The sequence below is a fragment of the Mustela putorius genome, unplaced genomic scaffold, assembly GCF_011764305.1.
Source record: "Mustela putorius furo isolate JIRA1106 unplaced genomic scaffold, ASM1176430v1.1 tig00003853_pilon_pilon_pilon, whole genome shotgun sequence".
NCBI lineage: Eukaryota > Metazoa > Chordata > Mammalia > Carnivora > Mustelidae > Mustela > Mustela putorius.
In genome coordinates this window covers 32,157,770-32,174,048 of record NW_025422005.1, presented here as the reverse complement: position 1 = coordinate 32,174,048, position 16,279 = coordinate 32,157,770, and the positions used below count along the sequence as shown (strand labels likewise).

At 39.2% G+C, this 16,279-nt stretch overlaps 1 protein-coding gene across 1 annotated transcript in view; it reads left to right on the top strand.

Moving 5' to 3' along the window:
• Positions 1-16,279, top strand: part of HIVEP3 (HIVEP zinc finger 3) — a 453,641-nt gene that overhangs the window by 77,229 nt on the left and 360,133 nt on the right. The gene's annotated exons all lie outside the window — the stretch shown is intronic.

Here is a 16,279-nt window from a genome sequence, read left to right as displayed (position 1 = left end):
GAGTGAAATAAATCAAGCAGAGAGAGTCAAGTATCATATGGTTTCACTTATTTGTGGAGCATAACAAATAACATGGAGGACATAGGGAGATGGAGAGATGGGAGTTGAGGGAAATTGGAAGGGGAGGTGAACCATGAGAGACTATGGACTCTGAAAAACAATCTGAGGGTTTTGAAGGGGTGGGGGGTGGGAGGTTGGGGGAGCCAGATGGTGGGTATTAAGGAGGGCACGTATTGCATGGAGCACTGGGTGTGGTGCAAAAACAATGAATTCTATTATGCTGAAAAGAAATAAAAAAAAAAAGAATTCCATATGTGGACAAATCACCTATTTCTTTTTTCCTTTATACTACTGTGTTCAGTATATGGCACCAGCTTTTTTTCAGGTCCTCTGGTGTCAACACTCTTTTTGTCTCAGGCCTTTATGTACACTTAGTTTCTGCTGGGATTTTGTCCTCTCTTCTCACCTGTCTCCTCCCTCAGGTCACAACTTAAATGGCACATCCTCAAAGCTGAGTTCCCTTACTACCCAGTTTACAGTAGGTCTTCCTGTTATTGCCTCTCATAGAAGCTATATTAGTTCATGTATCTGAAAAGTCCATGGGTGGGGCTACTATCAGGTCTGGCTTCATCAAGGGTTCAAATGCTCTAGACCAGTATTGTCTAACAGAGATAGAATATGTGGCCCATGCATCATTGCTCCAACATGAAATCAATACAAAAATCACAAGTGAGATATTTTACATTCCCTTTTCTTACTAAGTTTTGGAATCCAGTGTGTCTTTTACTTTTACATTATGTCTCAATTTGTACTAGTCACATTTCTTTTTTTTTTTTTTAAGACTCTATGTATTTGACAGAGAGAGTGAGAGAGAGAGCACAAGTAGGCAGAGCAGCAGGAGAGGGAGAGGGAAAAACAAACTCCCTGCTGAGCAGGGAGCCCAGTGTGGGGTTTGATCCCAGAACCCTGGGATCATGACCTGAGCTTAACCATGGCAGCCGCTTAACCAACTGAGCCACCCAGGTCCCCCTCAATTTGTACATTTCAAATACTCAATAGCTATGTGTGGTTAGTGGCTACCATCTGGGACAATGCAGGTCCAAGCCTTAGACCCTCTCAATTTCAATACATGTGAGAATGAACTAATTTGTCTTCTGGAATACTGAGCAAAAGCATCTTTTTATCTCATTGGTACTAAAAAAAAAAGGTCATGTGATGATGTTGAACTAACACTGTGACCACAAAGAATGTGGTTGACCCTATGATTTAGGCCCAAATCATAAGCTCTACCTAAGGAGTGCAGGAAAGGGGTAGACCCCACCTGACCTCCACGTATGGAATAGGCATTTGATACTTTGGTCACTTGGTATTCAGTTTTCTGGCTTTGGGTAGTAGTGTTTGGGAAGTCTGTCCTCCCCACATGGAGGACTGGAAAGCAGACTGTTAATGGAGATTATCTCTAGGAATGAGATTCTGGGGGTTGTAAATGGTACCACTTTTTTTGTTTGGTTTATATATTTCATGTTTTAGTTTCTTGATATTAGCATGTGCTATTTTATTTTTATTTTTGTTTTTAAAGAAGAGGATAGGTAAACAAGGTTTCCTTATTCTAAAATGGTCAGGACTAGGGTGCCTGGGTAGCTCAGTTGGATAAGCATCTGCCTTTGGCTCAGGTCATGATCTTGGGATCCTGGGATCAAGCCATGTATCCGGCATCCTGCTCAACATGGAGTCTGCTCCCTCTGCCTTTCCTCCCCTCCCCGCTTGTGCTCTCTGTCTCAAATAAGTAAACAAAAATCTTTTAAATAAAAGTGGTTAGGACCAAATAGGAGAATAGTATAATACTAGGGTGACCAAATATTTTGGTTTGGATTAGGAATAGTCCTGGACTTAAAGCATTATGGGTATTGAAAACTTTCATTCAGAGTTTAAAACAGTTTCTTGAGATTAATAGGATGATTTGATAGAAATACCATGAAGCCCAATAAATTGCAGAGTATTCACATTTTGTATTTCTATATCCTTAGGAAGCAAGGCATTCCAAGAGTTAATTTTTCTAATACCTGAAGCTTGTCCTTTAAGCATCAAGTGTTTTAACCTTAATCTCTTCTGATGAAAATATTGCTCTGATGTATTACATATTTTTCCAACTTCTTAAGTAGAGTAAATTAAACATAATTGAACTACTTTTTGACACAAGTTACTACAGAGTTTTCCACTTGGTGGGCAACCACTCACTGGTGTGTTGTGAATGAATTTCAGGTGTGTGGAAATATGATCTACCTCTTATGGAAGCCAGATGGGGCTTGGGGGGCTGGAGGCCCCTAGAACAGTTGCCTCTGGCTCTCTTCTCCAGCGTGTGTCATCTGAATGGATTAATTTTCTGTGTGCATCTTGACTTGGAAAAGGTAGTGAAGCAATAGTTACTGCTTTGTGTTAAAATTCAAAGATCCTGGCAGGGCCACCTCGTGTGGTCTTCCATCTTGGGGTGGTTGAGGGTGTTTTACATTTACCTTTGAACTGAATCTCTCCAGAGGACTATTGCCCTTTGCTCTTTGTAGCACTCTTCTTCTTTACTTGCTAGCAATTGCCATTGCTTCATCTTGACTTTGCTATCTTATCTTACACAGCTTGATTAGGTAAGGTGAACTATGCTTCAGTGTAGCTTGTCTCTCCCACCCGCAGATTTAGTAGTGTCTATCCACCATGTAGTTAAGATAAGCTTAGAAAGGTCACATTATGTCTTTTTATTAGTGGTAGTAGGTGTGTTATAGAGCTCTTTATTCTTTATTTTTATTTTTTAAGTAGTTCTCATTTGAAAAAAATTTTACATCTTTTATTTGTATTTGAATTTGAGCTCCCTATTCTTAAGAGTTAGTGTGGTTTATGGATACATTATATATATTATACCATATATATAATTTCAAGGAGACTACAAATAAATTACTGGATGATAGCATCATAGTGTAGTGTTATAAGGAAGAAAAGAATATTTGGTATATATGCACATATGTATACAGAGAAAGAAGGAGAAATTTAGAAAATATGGAGGACAGTTATAGCCTTTTTCAAACCAACCTCGTAAAGGTCAGTTGTCATGCTCTCTCAACAAATGGTCTCTTGTTACCATTCTGAAACCAAATGTCCTTCTGGTCAGACAACTGGTGTTATCCAGTAAGGCATTTCAGATGCTTTTGTGTTCTTATGCAAGAGTGGACCTCTTCCAGCATTGTAAATGACAGAGGGAAATAGTGAATGGGCCACATAAAATCTTAATTAACATTATTCTGGGGCAGTCTAGGTCAGAAGTTAAAAGCAAAATCTTAGGAGTCTATCCTGGGATTGAATTCTGGTTCTAGCACATACTAGCTCTGTGTATTGGACAAGTTTCATAATCCCTCTGAATCCCAGTTTTCTCACTGAATTTTTATGTGATGAAATGAGAAAATATTTGTATTGTTTCTGACTTGTAGTAAGTGATCACTAAATGGTATTGTTGCATTGTCATTACTGATAAATAATAATAATATATGCAGTAGTTAATGGTTAATGACAAGGCTTACCTTTGGGCAAATTATCATAAATAATAAAACGTAAGTATGATATTTTTGTCGTTGGCCTAATTTTGAGTAATCAGTCACCTGTCATATTTCTCACGAAATAGTGACATGTATGAAAATTCTGAAATTGACTTAAATGAAATGAAATGAAATGAAATTCTCTAGAGTTAATTTATTCTTAGCTAACCATACTGTTTGTTCTATAACATCATATTCTTTGCCAGGCAATTGCAGACTGGTAGGTGCTTTCAGCCAGACAATTGTCCTGGATTACAGCTGACTGATAACCAATTTATATAGGTTCCACCTTCCACTTTGTGAAAATTGGTGTACATCATGTATATTTTACTTAAACTCCTATGGGATGTTCCTGCATATCTTATATTTCTCAAAAAAAAAAATAACAGATAGAGGTGTTTCTGGGACATCTGTCATTGTAAGTCCCCTTAGGGAAGTTTCCAAGAAGGCAATGATTATTCTGACCACCTGCCATACCTTCTTCTGATTGCTATGGCAAAAGATGCTTCAGTGCTACATTAAAAGAAGTAGGGTTCTGGTTTCTACTCACAGATGTAGTGAGCTCGAAAGAGAATTAGTCCCAAACTTACAGTGAAAAAAGTCTTGACAAACAGAAAAATCACAGCCTTTCTTGAGTGTACTGGAGTACTGAGCTTTCTGGGAAACCAGCAGTGTCAGAATTTAGGAAGAGACAGGATCTTCAGGGAGAAATGAGACATAAACACTTAATTACCTGGGCAGGACACAGCCACACTCTTGTAATAATTCATCCAGGGTGATTGATAAATAGGTGGAGTCTGGCTGAGTGCACACTAGCAAAAGAGGGTAAAGCTAAGGGTCACAAATAAAGGAGATCCATGCCCTTTGGCAGGCATTTCTGCATAATCCCACCATGAACTCACAGAAATGGTTGGGAGAGGCTGCAGAAAGTCTCCTTTGTAGTACATTGCTGAAGAAGAGGAACAGAAGTTGCTGTGGGATAAGAAACCCCACCAGGATTCTTCTTCTTCTTCTTCTTTTTTTTCTTTTTAGGAATAAAAGCCTTAATTTGTGTGGTATGTGTGTAAGGATGAGCACTATTATCCTTAGGGTACTGGTGAAATCCTACTTTATCTGGTTAAAGGGAACAGGAAAAAACTCTTAACTTCTGGGGAAAATGAAAGTACATATACTAGATTCAGAAGTAACCCAGAGGAGGGGTAAGATCACTGAGAAGGCTACATCTCCAAGACTCAATGATACAGTGTTTGTCTAAGACTGAAGTTTAATCAGAACAACAGAGAACACTTCCTTCTTCTCTCCATTCCCAAATCAGGTTAACAGCCAACAACAAAAAGATAGAAAAATAAAATTAAAAAAGAAAGAAAAGATAGAACAAATAAAAAAGCAGCTAGCAAGATAGTAGATTTTAATTCAGTCATCTCAATAATCACATTAAATGTGAATGGTCTAAATATACCAGTTAAAAGATAGAGATTGTCAGATTGGATTAAAAAAAGCAAGACCAAACAATACAAAACACACTTCAAATATAAAGACAGGTGGGTTAAAAGTAAAAGGATAAAAAAAGATACGCCATGGAAACACTAACCAAAATAAAGCTGGAGTTTTTATATTAATATCAGACAAAATCGAGTTTAGAGCACAGAGTGTTCTCAAGGATAAAGAGTGATTAAATAATTATAAAAGGTTCAATTCTCCAAGAAGTAACAATCCTAAGTAGGTATGTACTTAACAACAAAGTTCTGAAATACATAATGCAAAAGCTGAGAGAATTGAAAAATGAAATAGACAACTTCATAATTAGAATTGAAAACATCAATGTTCTTTTCTCTGTAAATGATAGAAGTAGGAGGAATGTTAAGAATATAATGACTGGAACAGTGTTGTCAACCAACTTTACCTAATTGATATTTACAGAATACTCTACACATCTTTCTGTAGTGCACAGGGAACATCACCACAAGATACTATATTCTGGACCATAAAACAAACCTTAACAACTTTAAAAGAATGAAATTATATAAAGTATGTTTATGAACTATAATGGAAGTAAACCAGAAGTCAGTAACAGAAATATACCCAGAATACTCCAAAATATATGGAAAATATACCACATACATCTAAATAACCTATATATCAAACAGGAAGAATTTGAAAATATTTTTAACCGAATAAAAAGGAAACACACATATCAAATTTGTGAGGTGCAGCCACAGCAGTGCTTAGGGGAAATTATAGCCTAAATGATTTATATTAGGAAAGAAGAAAGGTCTCCAGCCACTAATAGAAGCATTTATCTTAAAAATAGAGAAAGAAGAGCAAATTAAAACTAAAGCAAACAGAAGGGCAGTAATAATAAAGATAAGAGCAAATGAATTAGAAATAGAAAAGCAATTCAGAAGTATCAATCAAACCAAAAGTTGGTTCTTTGAAAAGATCAATGAAATTAATAAACCTCCAGCTAGCCAGACTGACAAACCACTGAGATGGCCTAGAAACTGCATCCCTATAGTAATGAGCACACTCAGTGCCCAGATATGAGTTTCTAAATGCCAATTATGGGAACTCCAATTATGTAGATTTTGAGACTGAGGAGGGAAAAAATAAGATGATCCTGGAGCATCTGTGGTGCCATGAAATAAAGAAGTGCTAATCAGCAACAACAATAAAACAACAGAGTTATGTGAAATACAAGAGCTATCATGATGGATGTCTCAATGGTCCAAGCTGGAACAATTTCAGACCTCCCCCAAAGGATATAATAGGTCATAACCAACAATAAATAAATAAATAAATAAATATCCATGAGTTCATATTGATAAAAAGAAAAGTAGAATAATATGGTTATTTAATGAGGAGAAAGGACAACTCTTCTTATAGAAGAATTGCAATTAATATATATAGAGGAATTGTGGGAGATATAAAATCACCATTGGAACACCACAGCCATAATTGCTGACAGTTGCACAAGGAATCCTAAAATCAGTGAGTGAAAGTCTAAAGAGAAACAGACATTTGCAATGGTTTATAGTACCCTCCCCCAATATTTGCCAACTACCAAGGGAAAAATAGTAACTTTTTAGTGGAGAAACCTGGATGCCACTTCCTTAACCAAGGGATCAAGGTTAACATTACCAGACACCAGACATACTGACATTGTGACCCCTTCCTTGATTTGATGTACTGAGAAGGCACATCACTTTGGTGGTATTCTTGCTGAAAACCGTAACTCCAATCTCATCATGAGAAAACATCAGATAAACTCAAATTGAGGGACAGTCTACAAAATACCTGACCAGTGCTCTGTAAAAGTGTCAAGGGCAGAAAAGTCAAGAAAAGCCTGAGAAACAGCCACAGACCACAGGAGACCCAGGAGAAAGAACCAAATGCAACGTGCAATCCTGGATTGAAACCTGGAACAGAAAAAGAACATTAGTGGAAAAACCAGCAGAATTAGAGGAAAATGTATAGTTAATAGCATGGTACCAGTATCAGTTTCCTGGTTTTGATCATTGTACTGTGGTTACGTGAGATGTTAATTAACATCAGGGAAAGCTGGGTGAAGGGTATGTGGGAATTCTTTGTACAATCTTTACTATTCTTCTGTAAGTCTGAAAGTATTTCAAAATAAAAAGAAAAAAAAATTGGGGGAGCTTTTGATGAACTATCTCCAAGGAAAGAAACAGAAGCTCTTTTGTACTATTAGCGAGTAGCATGGACACCTTAAGCCTGTATATGAGAGTTGTTTAGAAAAATGTCTTGCATACTACCTTACCTCCCCATGTGATTCACTGCACTCTTGGGACTCCAACCTGAGAATACTGATGGGACCATCTGACCAACTTATTTGAAGACATTCTGTTTTTTAGAGACATTCTTTAGCTTTTTCTAGATCGTACTTTGGTTTTGTATCCTGTCTCAACTAGGTCTTGGAAGTGATGATGACTTTAAAATTCTTAAAAAAAAAAAGCAAAACATCTGTGGTGCCATGTCTTTCTAAGAAAGGAAGAATTTTTTCCCCTCTTCTCTTCTTTTACTGACTGTGATCATTGGGGCCCAGGGGTACAAATTGGCAGTTCCTCTTCTAATTCAAACACTTTCTAGCCAACACAGCTTTTGTCTGATTGTTTGTTTATTAGATTTGCAGGGGAGCATGATTGCTATAGCTCTCCTTTGCTTACACTACACTGTTTCAGACTCTTATGTTATTTGTATGGCCCCCGAAGGCCATCTGAGTTTTGGATCCCAGGTGAATGTAATAAGTTACATGTAATTTGTGGTAGTTGTTCATGATCTTTTCTAGTCAGAGCTCTTTTCCCATCTGACTGCAATTTCTAATCCTGTTCCTATGGATTGTTTAGATTCCTCTTTGCAGTTGTGGCCTCATATCTGCATTTTATGATTTCCCTATGTTTGTTCTTGCAGCATTTTTGGGTGGGCTGTGGGCTGCCAGAAAAGAAACTTCCCCCTTCCTTTACCTCATAGACACATAGACTTTATTTAGCCAAGATATGCAAACTGCCCAGAAGCCGGGTGGTCACATGGAAAAGGGAGTCAGGTGGCCTGTCTCAGTGTAGGACCTGGAGTACCCATTTGGGGCACATGACTGCCATGTCACTGGCTGCCCCATGTAGAATTTTATGAGGTCTGAGGAGCTTGTTTTTTTTTTTTTTGCTATATCATATTCCTTTTTCACTAGAAGTTTCCAACATAGGAGGGACTTATCTAATCACTTGGCTTAATGCCTCCTTTGGAGAGAATTCTTACCAACATTGGGCTCTCCCAGCTTTTGAACTCAAACTCAGTCTGGTAAGGCCATATCATCATCTGGGAGTAAAAGGAGAATCAGACAGACTCCAGGAATTGGTCAGCTGTGCAGTCTCTGCCTCCAGCTTTCTGACATATTAGAAAGCCCCTGTTCCCGTACCTTCCAACTCCCTTTCTTGTTCTGACTTTAACCAATGGTATTTATGTTATACTGTTAATAGACTGAATCTATGGACATAATTTTTAGACTCCTTCATATGTTAGAATATCTCTATATCACATTTCTTCTGTTGGTATCTGGACCTGGCAAATTTGATGAGACCACAGTTTTCTCCAGCTGAAGCCAGCAGTAATTTTTCACTAGGATTTTCAGAAGTACCTATGGAAATTTAAAGAGGTGCATATACCAAGGTCCTCCTGTAGAAACTTGGGAGAACCTATATTTTTCTAAAACTCTGTAGGAATTTTGATATGCAATCTTAAATAGGATCCTCAGGCTTCCAGGGACTTTAGCTCACATATTTTCCTAATTTATCTTAATATATTTTTTTTTTCTTGTTCGTAAGTTGATGACTATTCCATTAGGGCATTGATTCTAGACAGGGTCAGAGATTTTTTCCTGTTGTAGAAACACTTCTGCTGGAGAGTCTGTGAACTTCCTGGTGACATTCAGCATCTGCCATAGATCCATGAGGTCCCTGATGGGTCTCCTTACATCTTAAGGTTTAAATGTTCTAAGGTTTTGTTGTTGTTGTTGTTGTTGTGTGTGTGTGTGTGTGTGTGTGTATGTGTGTGCATGCATACTTGTGTGTAATATGCATATGTGTGTGGATGTGTGACTTTAGATCCCAAATTATTTACTTTTAGGTAAGCAGAAGCAAGAAGGGGGACACACCTTGGCCTTGGCTGTTTTTTTTTTTTCTCTTTTGTAAACTATCCCATGAAGTCCCCCAGACAAGCTGAATGATTTAAAAAGAAGAAGGACTTGAGCCATCCTAGGATATTGTTCAGCTCTAACCAGTGACATCTTCTCCAAGGGATTTGGAAGAAAACCATCATTAACTTCATTTCATTGTCTTCTTAGGCATCACAGAAGGACATATGACCATACCTCTGGTGGGCAGGTCACCCTTTTTGGCGTGATTTGGTAACTTATTTTCTGCCTTTATCATATCTTCCTTCTTTATCTTTGGAAGAGGAAAGACCATGAGATGGGAATCAAATGAACCTAGAGTTTAATCCTCATCTCCTCATCTGATGATTATTTCATCTGCCTTTGGACAAAAAACAGAAGCTTCACCTTCATTATCTGTAAGCTAGGGCAGAAATCTGGCTTTGATGGTTGTAGTAAGGACCCAAAGTTTACAAAAAAGGAAATCAAGGCAAGAAAAGATTAAGCAATTAACTCAAGGTCTACAGAGTTTGAACCCAGATGGTATGACCCCACTCAGAACCTATCTGCTCAGTCCTTCTGCCATGCAGCTCTACAGAGAGCCAATATGAACTTCTTATCTGTCTCAAGATGACCCAGTGTAGAGGTTTATAAAAATACTGTCTAGTGTCCTACATTGGAACAATTCTTGAGTTAGGTGCTTGGGATATTTTCACTTTGGCTGTGAGCCTGGTAAGGAATGCTGGCAGTGCACTCTGCAGGTGACCAAAGAGAAGGTGGGCATGCACATGGCCATCGGCAAAGAGGGATTTGGATGGGCTTTGGTTTTCTGGCCCAATAGGAGGTGTTTATAGTTACTGCTTTAAAAAATTAAAATTACTACTTTAAAAATGAATGAATGAATGAATGAACTAAATATTTACTAAATGCGATAACAATGGGGGAATTCCCAACAGGGTGCCTGGAACATAGTAAGCTCTTCATAACTGCTCATCTCCATCCTCTCCTCCTCCTCCTCTGTTTGAATTTAGCTTAATCTGTTATTTCTTCCCCATAAACTGAGGTCACTATCCTTTCCATTACATTATTCTTAATCTCAATCAGGTATTGGTGAATACTAGTTTTAGGGTGCTATGACTAAAGTGCCTTTTGAAGAGTGATGTGAGACTAGAAAGGATGGAAGATACTTTGGATGGCAGAATTGGGTCCCAGATGTCAGGGTAAAATGATGGACTGATTCTCACACTATGAAATATAATGGAGCTAAATGTAAGGTCTTGTTATGGGGCCCAGAAAATTAATTGCATAAGTGCAGAATGGGGGAGATATGTGGCTTAGCAAGCGTGAAAGATACTTAGGAGATGAAATCGATATTTGTATTGGTTAGGGCACATACTCATTTTCTGTCCTAGACCTAAAACTGCAATGGTGTAAGTAAATGAAATGTGTCTCTCTCTTTCACAAACTGAGAATAAGCAGTACAGGGTGTAACAACAGCACCAGAAACCCAGGATCCTTCTATCTTGTTGCTCCACTACACTTCATACACAAGGCTGTCAGGTTCCCATTTCCAGTCACTGGGAAAGTCAAGAGGGAAGGGAGGGCATGATCCTTCCTTTTAAGAGCAGGAGTAGGAAATGCTACAATTATCATCTGCTTATATGCCATTGGCTAGAACCTAACCTCCTGGCCACATCTTCCTACAAGGCAGGCTGGGAAATGTAGTCTTTAACTAGTAGCCTTGTTCCTAGCCTTAAAAAAGTACTGGTAGATAAGGAGAGGAGAATGGATACTGATTGAATCAGTAAGAGTCTTACAATTAAGTCAATATAATATAATATTTTATATATATATATGATATAATAGCAAAATTTGTTTGCAACAACAACAAAAAAAGGGTCTTGGGTAATATTACATTGTGTTGATAAAAGTGTAGTATCTTGTAGAACTGGGGTTAGCAAACTTTTTCTAAAAAGAGCCAAACAGTAAATATTTCAGAATTTGCAGTCCATGAATGGTTGCAAATTATTTTCTGCCTTTTTTTTTTTTAATTTTATTTATTTGAGAGAGAGAGAGAGAAAGCAAGCATGAGTAGGGGGAGGGTCAGAGGGAAAAGGAGAAGCAGACTCCCCACTGAGCAGGGAGCCCATCCCCCAGTGATCCCAGGAGCTTGGGATCATGACCTGAGCTGAAGGCTGACACTTAACTCACTGAGCCAACCAGACACCTTGCTTTTGTTTTTTACAATCCATTAAACATGCAAAAACCATGGATTATTTAAAAAAAAAAAATCCTGCACCAAAGGAGTTTGCCAACTCCTATTCCAGAGCAATGATGGTGATTAAGTCTGGGACCAAACCGTAAGATGTGTAAGAATGTGTTCAGAGTTAGTGTCAGGTTGGAAAAGGACTCTGGATGAATTTGCAAGAGCAATTATTGAAGGCGTTGTTTATTTTTAGTTTGGAGAAGCTAAGATTCCTGATGGCATTGTCTTTGGAGATTTGAACCACAGTTAAATAGTGTGTATCCGAAGGGCAGAACTAGAATCACTGAGAGGACCCACGAGAGACTGACTGCAGCCCAGCACAAGGAAGGACTTTCTCATTTATGGAGCCCTTATCACTGGGCACTATTCTAAGCTCTTTACATAGATGGTCTTGCTTTGTTCTTAATAAGTCCCATCAGATAAGTGCCATTCTTACCTCTACTTTCCAGGTGAGGTAAAGCAGCATTAGAAGTTTATCTAACATGCTCAGGCATACATACTACTAAGTACTAGAGTTATACTAACCACAACTCTCTACTCCCTACTCCATGCAAATTAAATGAAATTAGATATGAATGTAGTTTAGCAGCACCAGGCACAGAGCAAGTGTTGTTGCAGGCGATAATCATTATTATACCCTCTAGGAAGTACTCTCTCTCATCATGGTGCCTGTATTGGTTTCTAATGGCTACTGTAGCAGAGGACCACAAACTAGGTGGCTTAAAACCAGGTATTTGTTTGCTTAAAGTTCTGGAGAACAGAAATCTGAAATCAGTTTCACTGGGCTGAAATTAAGGGGTCATCAGGGCTGTGCTCCTTCCAGAGCCTCTAGGGAATGACTCTGGCCCTTGTCTCTTCCAAGATTTTGGTGGCTTTCCAGTTTGTGGCCATATCACTCCAGTCTCAGCCTCTACGGTCACACTGCCTCCTCCTCTATGCCCTCTACCTGCCTCTTAAAAGGATACTTTGATTACATTTAGGGCCCTCCCAGATAATTCAGGATAATCTCCCTATCTCAAGATCCTTCAGTTAGTCATACTTTTTGCCATATAAGGTAATAGTCAGCGTTTCCAGAGACTAGGAAGTGGATCTCTTTGGGGGCTTAACGCAATGGAGTTTAAGCAGAGATGGGGTAACCACATTACCTTCTTAACACTATTAGGGAAAAAAAAATCACAACTTTATAATATTCTATGATTTACTGATCAAAATCATAACATCTACTTTTTCTTGTGGTTTTTTTTTCATGAAGATAGAATATATTTTGTATAAGATATGATTTAGAAGTAATATTTTTAAAAAGTAGTCTCAGTCTGACATTATACATTCTTTTCCCTATTGATTGAAAATTCAGTTTTCAGCAAATGCTGCACTTGAATCTGTTACTTGACTTTATTCATTTCTGTTCATCCATTTTGTAGGTTTCTATATCTATGCTATATACTGTTTTATTTATGATAGTATTAAAGTATATAGTTGATCAATTCAGTACCCCCCCCCACAACCTTCTTTTTCAACTTTCTTGGCTAATGGCTCTTCTACAGTTTTCTTTGTCATTCTGTATTTCAACTTTAAAAACTTCCTTATTATCATTTTAATGTGGTTGTGGGAAGAGAGGAGATAGATGGAATTCTAATTGTCTGCCTTCCATAATGATCCTCTCATCCAATTTTTTATTCTAGTGATTTTACTTATCATTCTATTGAGATTTTCATTTTTCTGTTGTTGCAATCATATGAAACTTTAATTCCTGATATCTCTGTCTGTCTAATATTTCAAAACTTCTCACAATTAATCTTTACAACCACATTATCAATTATTTTTATACTTAACCACACCTTTTATTGGCTTTATTTCGCATTATATTTTCTTATATAACATATCTTCTCCTTTCTTGAATTTATTATTCTGGCTTTTTTTTTTCAGAGTAGATCTTCAAGTAATTTTTAAAAAAATTTAATAAAGGAGTATTGGGGTGATATAATTTCTGTCTTTGAACATGCCTTTCTTTTGTCATCACATATGAGAGAAATTATAGTTTGGCAGCTGGTAGAATTCTTGAGTTACAATAATATTCTCTTAGAATTCTATAAAAATTGTGCCACTGCCTTTGCAGAGCATTGAAGATGAGAAGTATGATATGCAGTCTGATTTTCTTTTCTTTTAAGCAGCCTGATTTTTCTCCCCTATCAGGAAGCTTGTAGTTATTTCTCTTTGTTCTTAGAGTACCAGCTACATCTAGAATTGAAAATTCTTTCAGTCACACTGCTGCCTAGCACTTAGACTTTCATGATCTAAGGCCTAAAGTCTTTCTTCAACTCAAGGAAATGATCTTCTTTTTCTTCTTTGATTATTGCATTCATGAACAATGTTGTCTCTTTCTGGAACTCCTGTCAGGCTAATTTTGGATATTCTGGATCTCTCTGTTATATTTTGTGTCTCCTCTGATTCCTTAAACAATCTTTTCCTCCTCATCTCCTCCTCCTCCTTCTTCTCATTCCCAAATGAGCTGGGGGCTTGCCCCAATTCAGCCTTTGACTTCTACCCTTATTAGGGACAAATTTTCCACTTTCCAAAGGTGCTGTGGAATGATTGTCATTCCATATGAAACAACCAGCTTGTTCCTAATGTCCTTTAATTTGCTTCTGAACTGATGCCCATGACCTTTTGTTCACTCTCTGATCCTCTGAGCTTGGGATTTTCCAGGACCCTTTTCTGGAAGCTTATGCACTCTCTTCTTAGGAAGTCTGTGCAGGACATGGGATTTTTCAGCACGTCCTCACCCACATTCCATCTACTTCACATCTTCTTCATATTTTCCAAAATGCTGACTTTATTGATGGCATCTTTCTCTGGTTCCCAGCACTGCCACTCGGATTTTGGTTGTATAAATTTTTCCTTTGGAGGAGTGGAAGTAAATGTTTGTGTCCACCTAACCATCCCAGAGACCCAAAGCTCCAAAGTGGAAATAGAGGAGAATGAAGCATCGTATGGATTCTGGACCAAATGACCTTTCAGCCTCCTCTGGCTCTGGGAGGCTTTTCTTCCAGGTCTAAAGATTAAAGCAGCATAATGAAAGGTTTGAGAATCAGCTTTCACAGAAATGTTCCCAAAAATGTTCTCTCTGTTGGTCAGGAGAACAGAATGAGGTGAGACAAACGGCGGGTCACATTAAATGTGCCCAAGAGAGGGCAAGAGCGACGAAGCTTAAGTCAGAGCCACGGTGACTCGGATTGATCACTGCAAAGGCCACCCAACTCTTGAAAAGTCGTGTGATATCATGAGGCATTGTAACAGCAAGTGAAGAAGCTTCCTTCCTTCTCTGGTAGTTTTCTGGTGGGTCAGGGCTGCTCTGTTTAAGGGAAGAGGATGGACCGACCTGCCTGCTGGGTTCCCTGACAGCCTTGGGATATTATGATTGTGACACCTCGGTTCAGGGGACGTTGGATGGGCAGGAAAGAACGGCAGCGGATAAACTTCCAAGGGTGAAAAAATCTTGTCCTCACCCAGCCTTACTGACAATTTTATTTTTTAACACGTGAGAGACTGTTTTTGTCAGGAACACTTTCTCCAAATCTTTAAAACCCAACGGAGATATCTTTAGTTTCTTCCCCAACATGCTGGGAAGAAGAAGAATTTCAGCGGCTCCCTCTCTCCCTGCTGCTGGAGGCAGCTCTGGCTCCCAGCCTGGCTAGAGACTCTGTCCACATCCCCTAGCAGTCCCCTCCCCCAGGGCTGGGTACAGAGAGAAGCTGGGAGAGGGCATGGGGCCAGACCAGGGAAAGGAGTGCAGGGCTCCCTGTGGTAGGTCTGAGCCTTGTCACATTGCCTCCTGGGCTTGGGTCCCTGGTGGCCAAGGGCGCGGGAGAGCCAGTTCCAACCTGTGTGGCTGGTGACATTTCCGGCTGCCAGTGTCTAGCCAATCGGGGCCCGGCCCAGCTAGCTAGGGTGATGACACATGAAATATGATAATTTTCTGCTAAAGAGCCCTGGAAGAGAGGAGAGAAGGGAGTGTGTGTGTGGCTGGGAGGGCTCAGCACAGGCAGTGCCTGCCACGAGTGGGAGGGGGACAGCACATTGGTTTTAGTGGTTTGCCAAGGGAAGGAATGGGCTCTGATGCTAGGGGGACATGCTAGAGGGACATGCCCCAAGGAGTGGCTGTAGGAACACCAGGGTTGCTCTTTAGGTAAGCTGCTTCTGCTGCTGCTGCTACTGGGTGGGACCAGAGGAGAAGCAGCCAGTGCCATTCTGGAGCTCAGGGGCTCCTGGATGAAAAAAGAAACTATAAAGGGCATTTTCTCTCCTTTCAGACACAAGTGAGGTTAGCAGTTTTGGTTCCTTCTTGGTGCTACCTCTTTAAAAACCAAAACAAAATTGGAATAAATACCATCTGGGTGGCTGAAATACTTAATGAATAATTTAAAAAAATGGGGGTTGGGGATTATCTTCCCCCTCCCCCACTGCATGTTTCTACCTCATATGCTCAACCTAGCCCTGGGGGAAAAAAAGGTGTTGTTAACAAAATCTCAAAGAAAGGCCTAAGTCTGAATCTTAGAGACTCTAAAGGTTCGGGCAGTAGTTTTGATTCCAGATTCTGGTTGGAGAAAAAAAAAAGTCTTGGAATAAGATCTGGTCCTAGATTACATTATACTTTAAAAATTGTGCAAACTCTTGAGGGGGCACAAGTCCCCACTTCCTTCAGCCTCTTTCGCAAGCTCCCTGGTCCTCAGACAGCAGTTAGGGGCTTGCGAGGGGTGACAGGCGTCCCCCGCA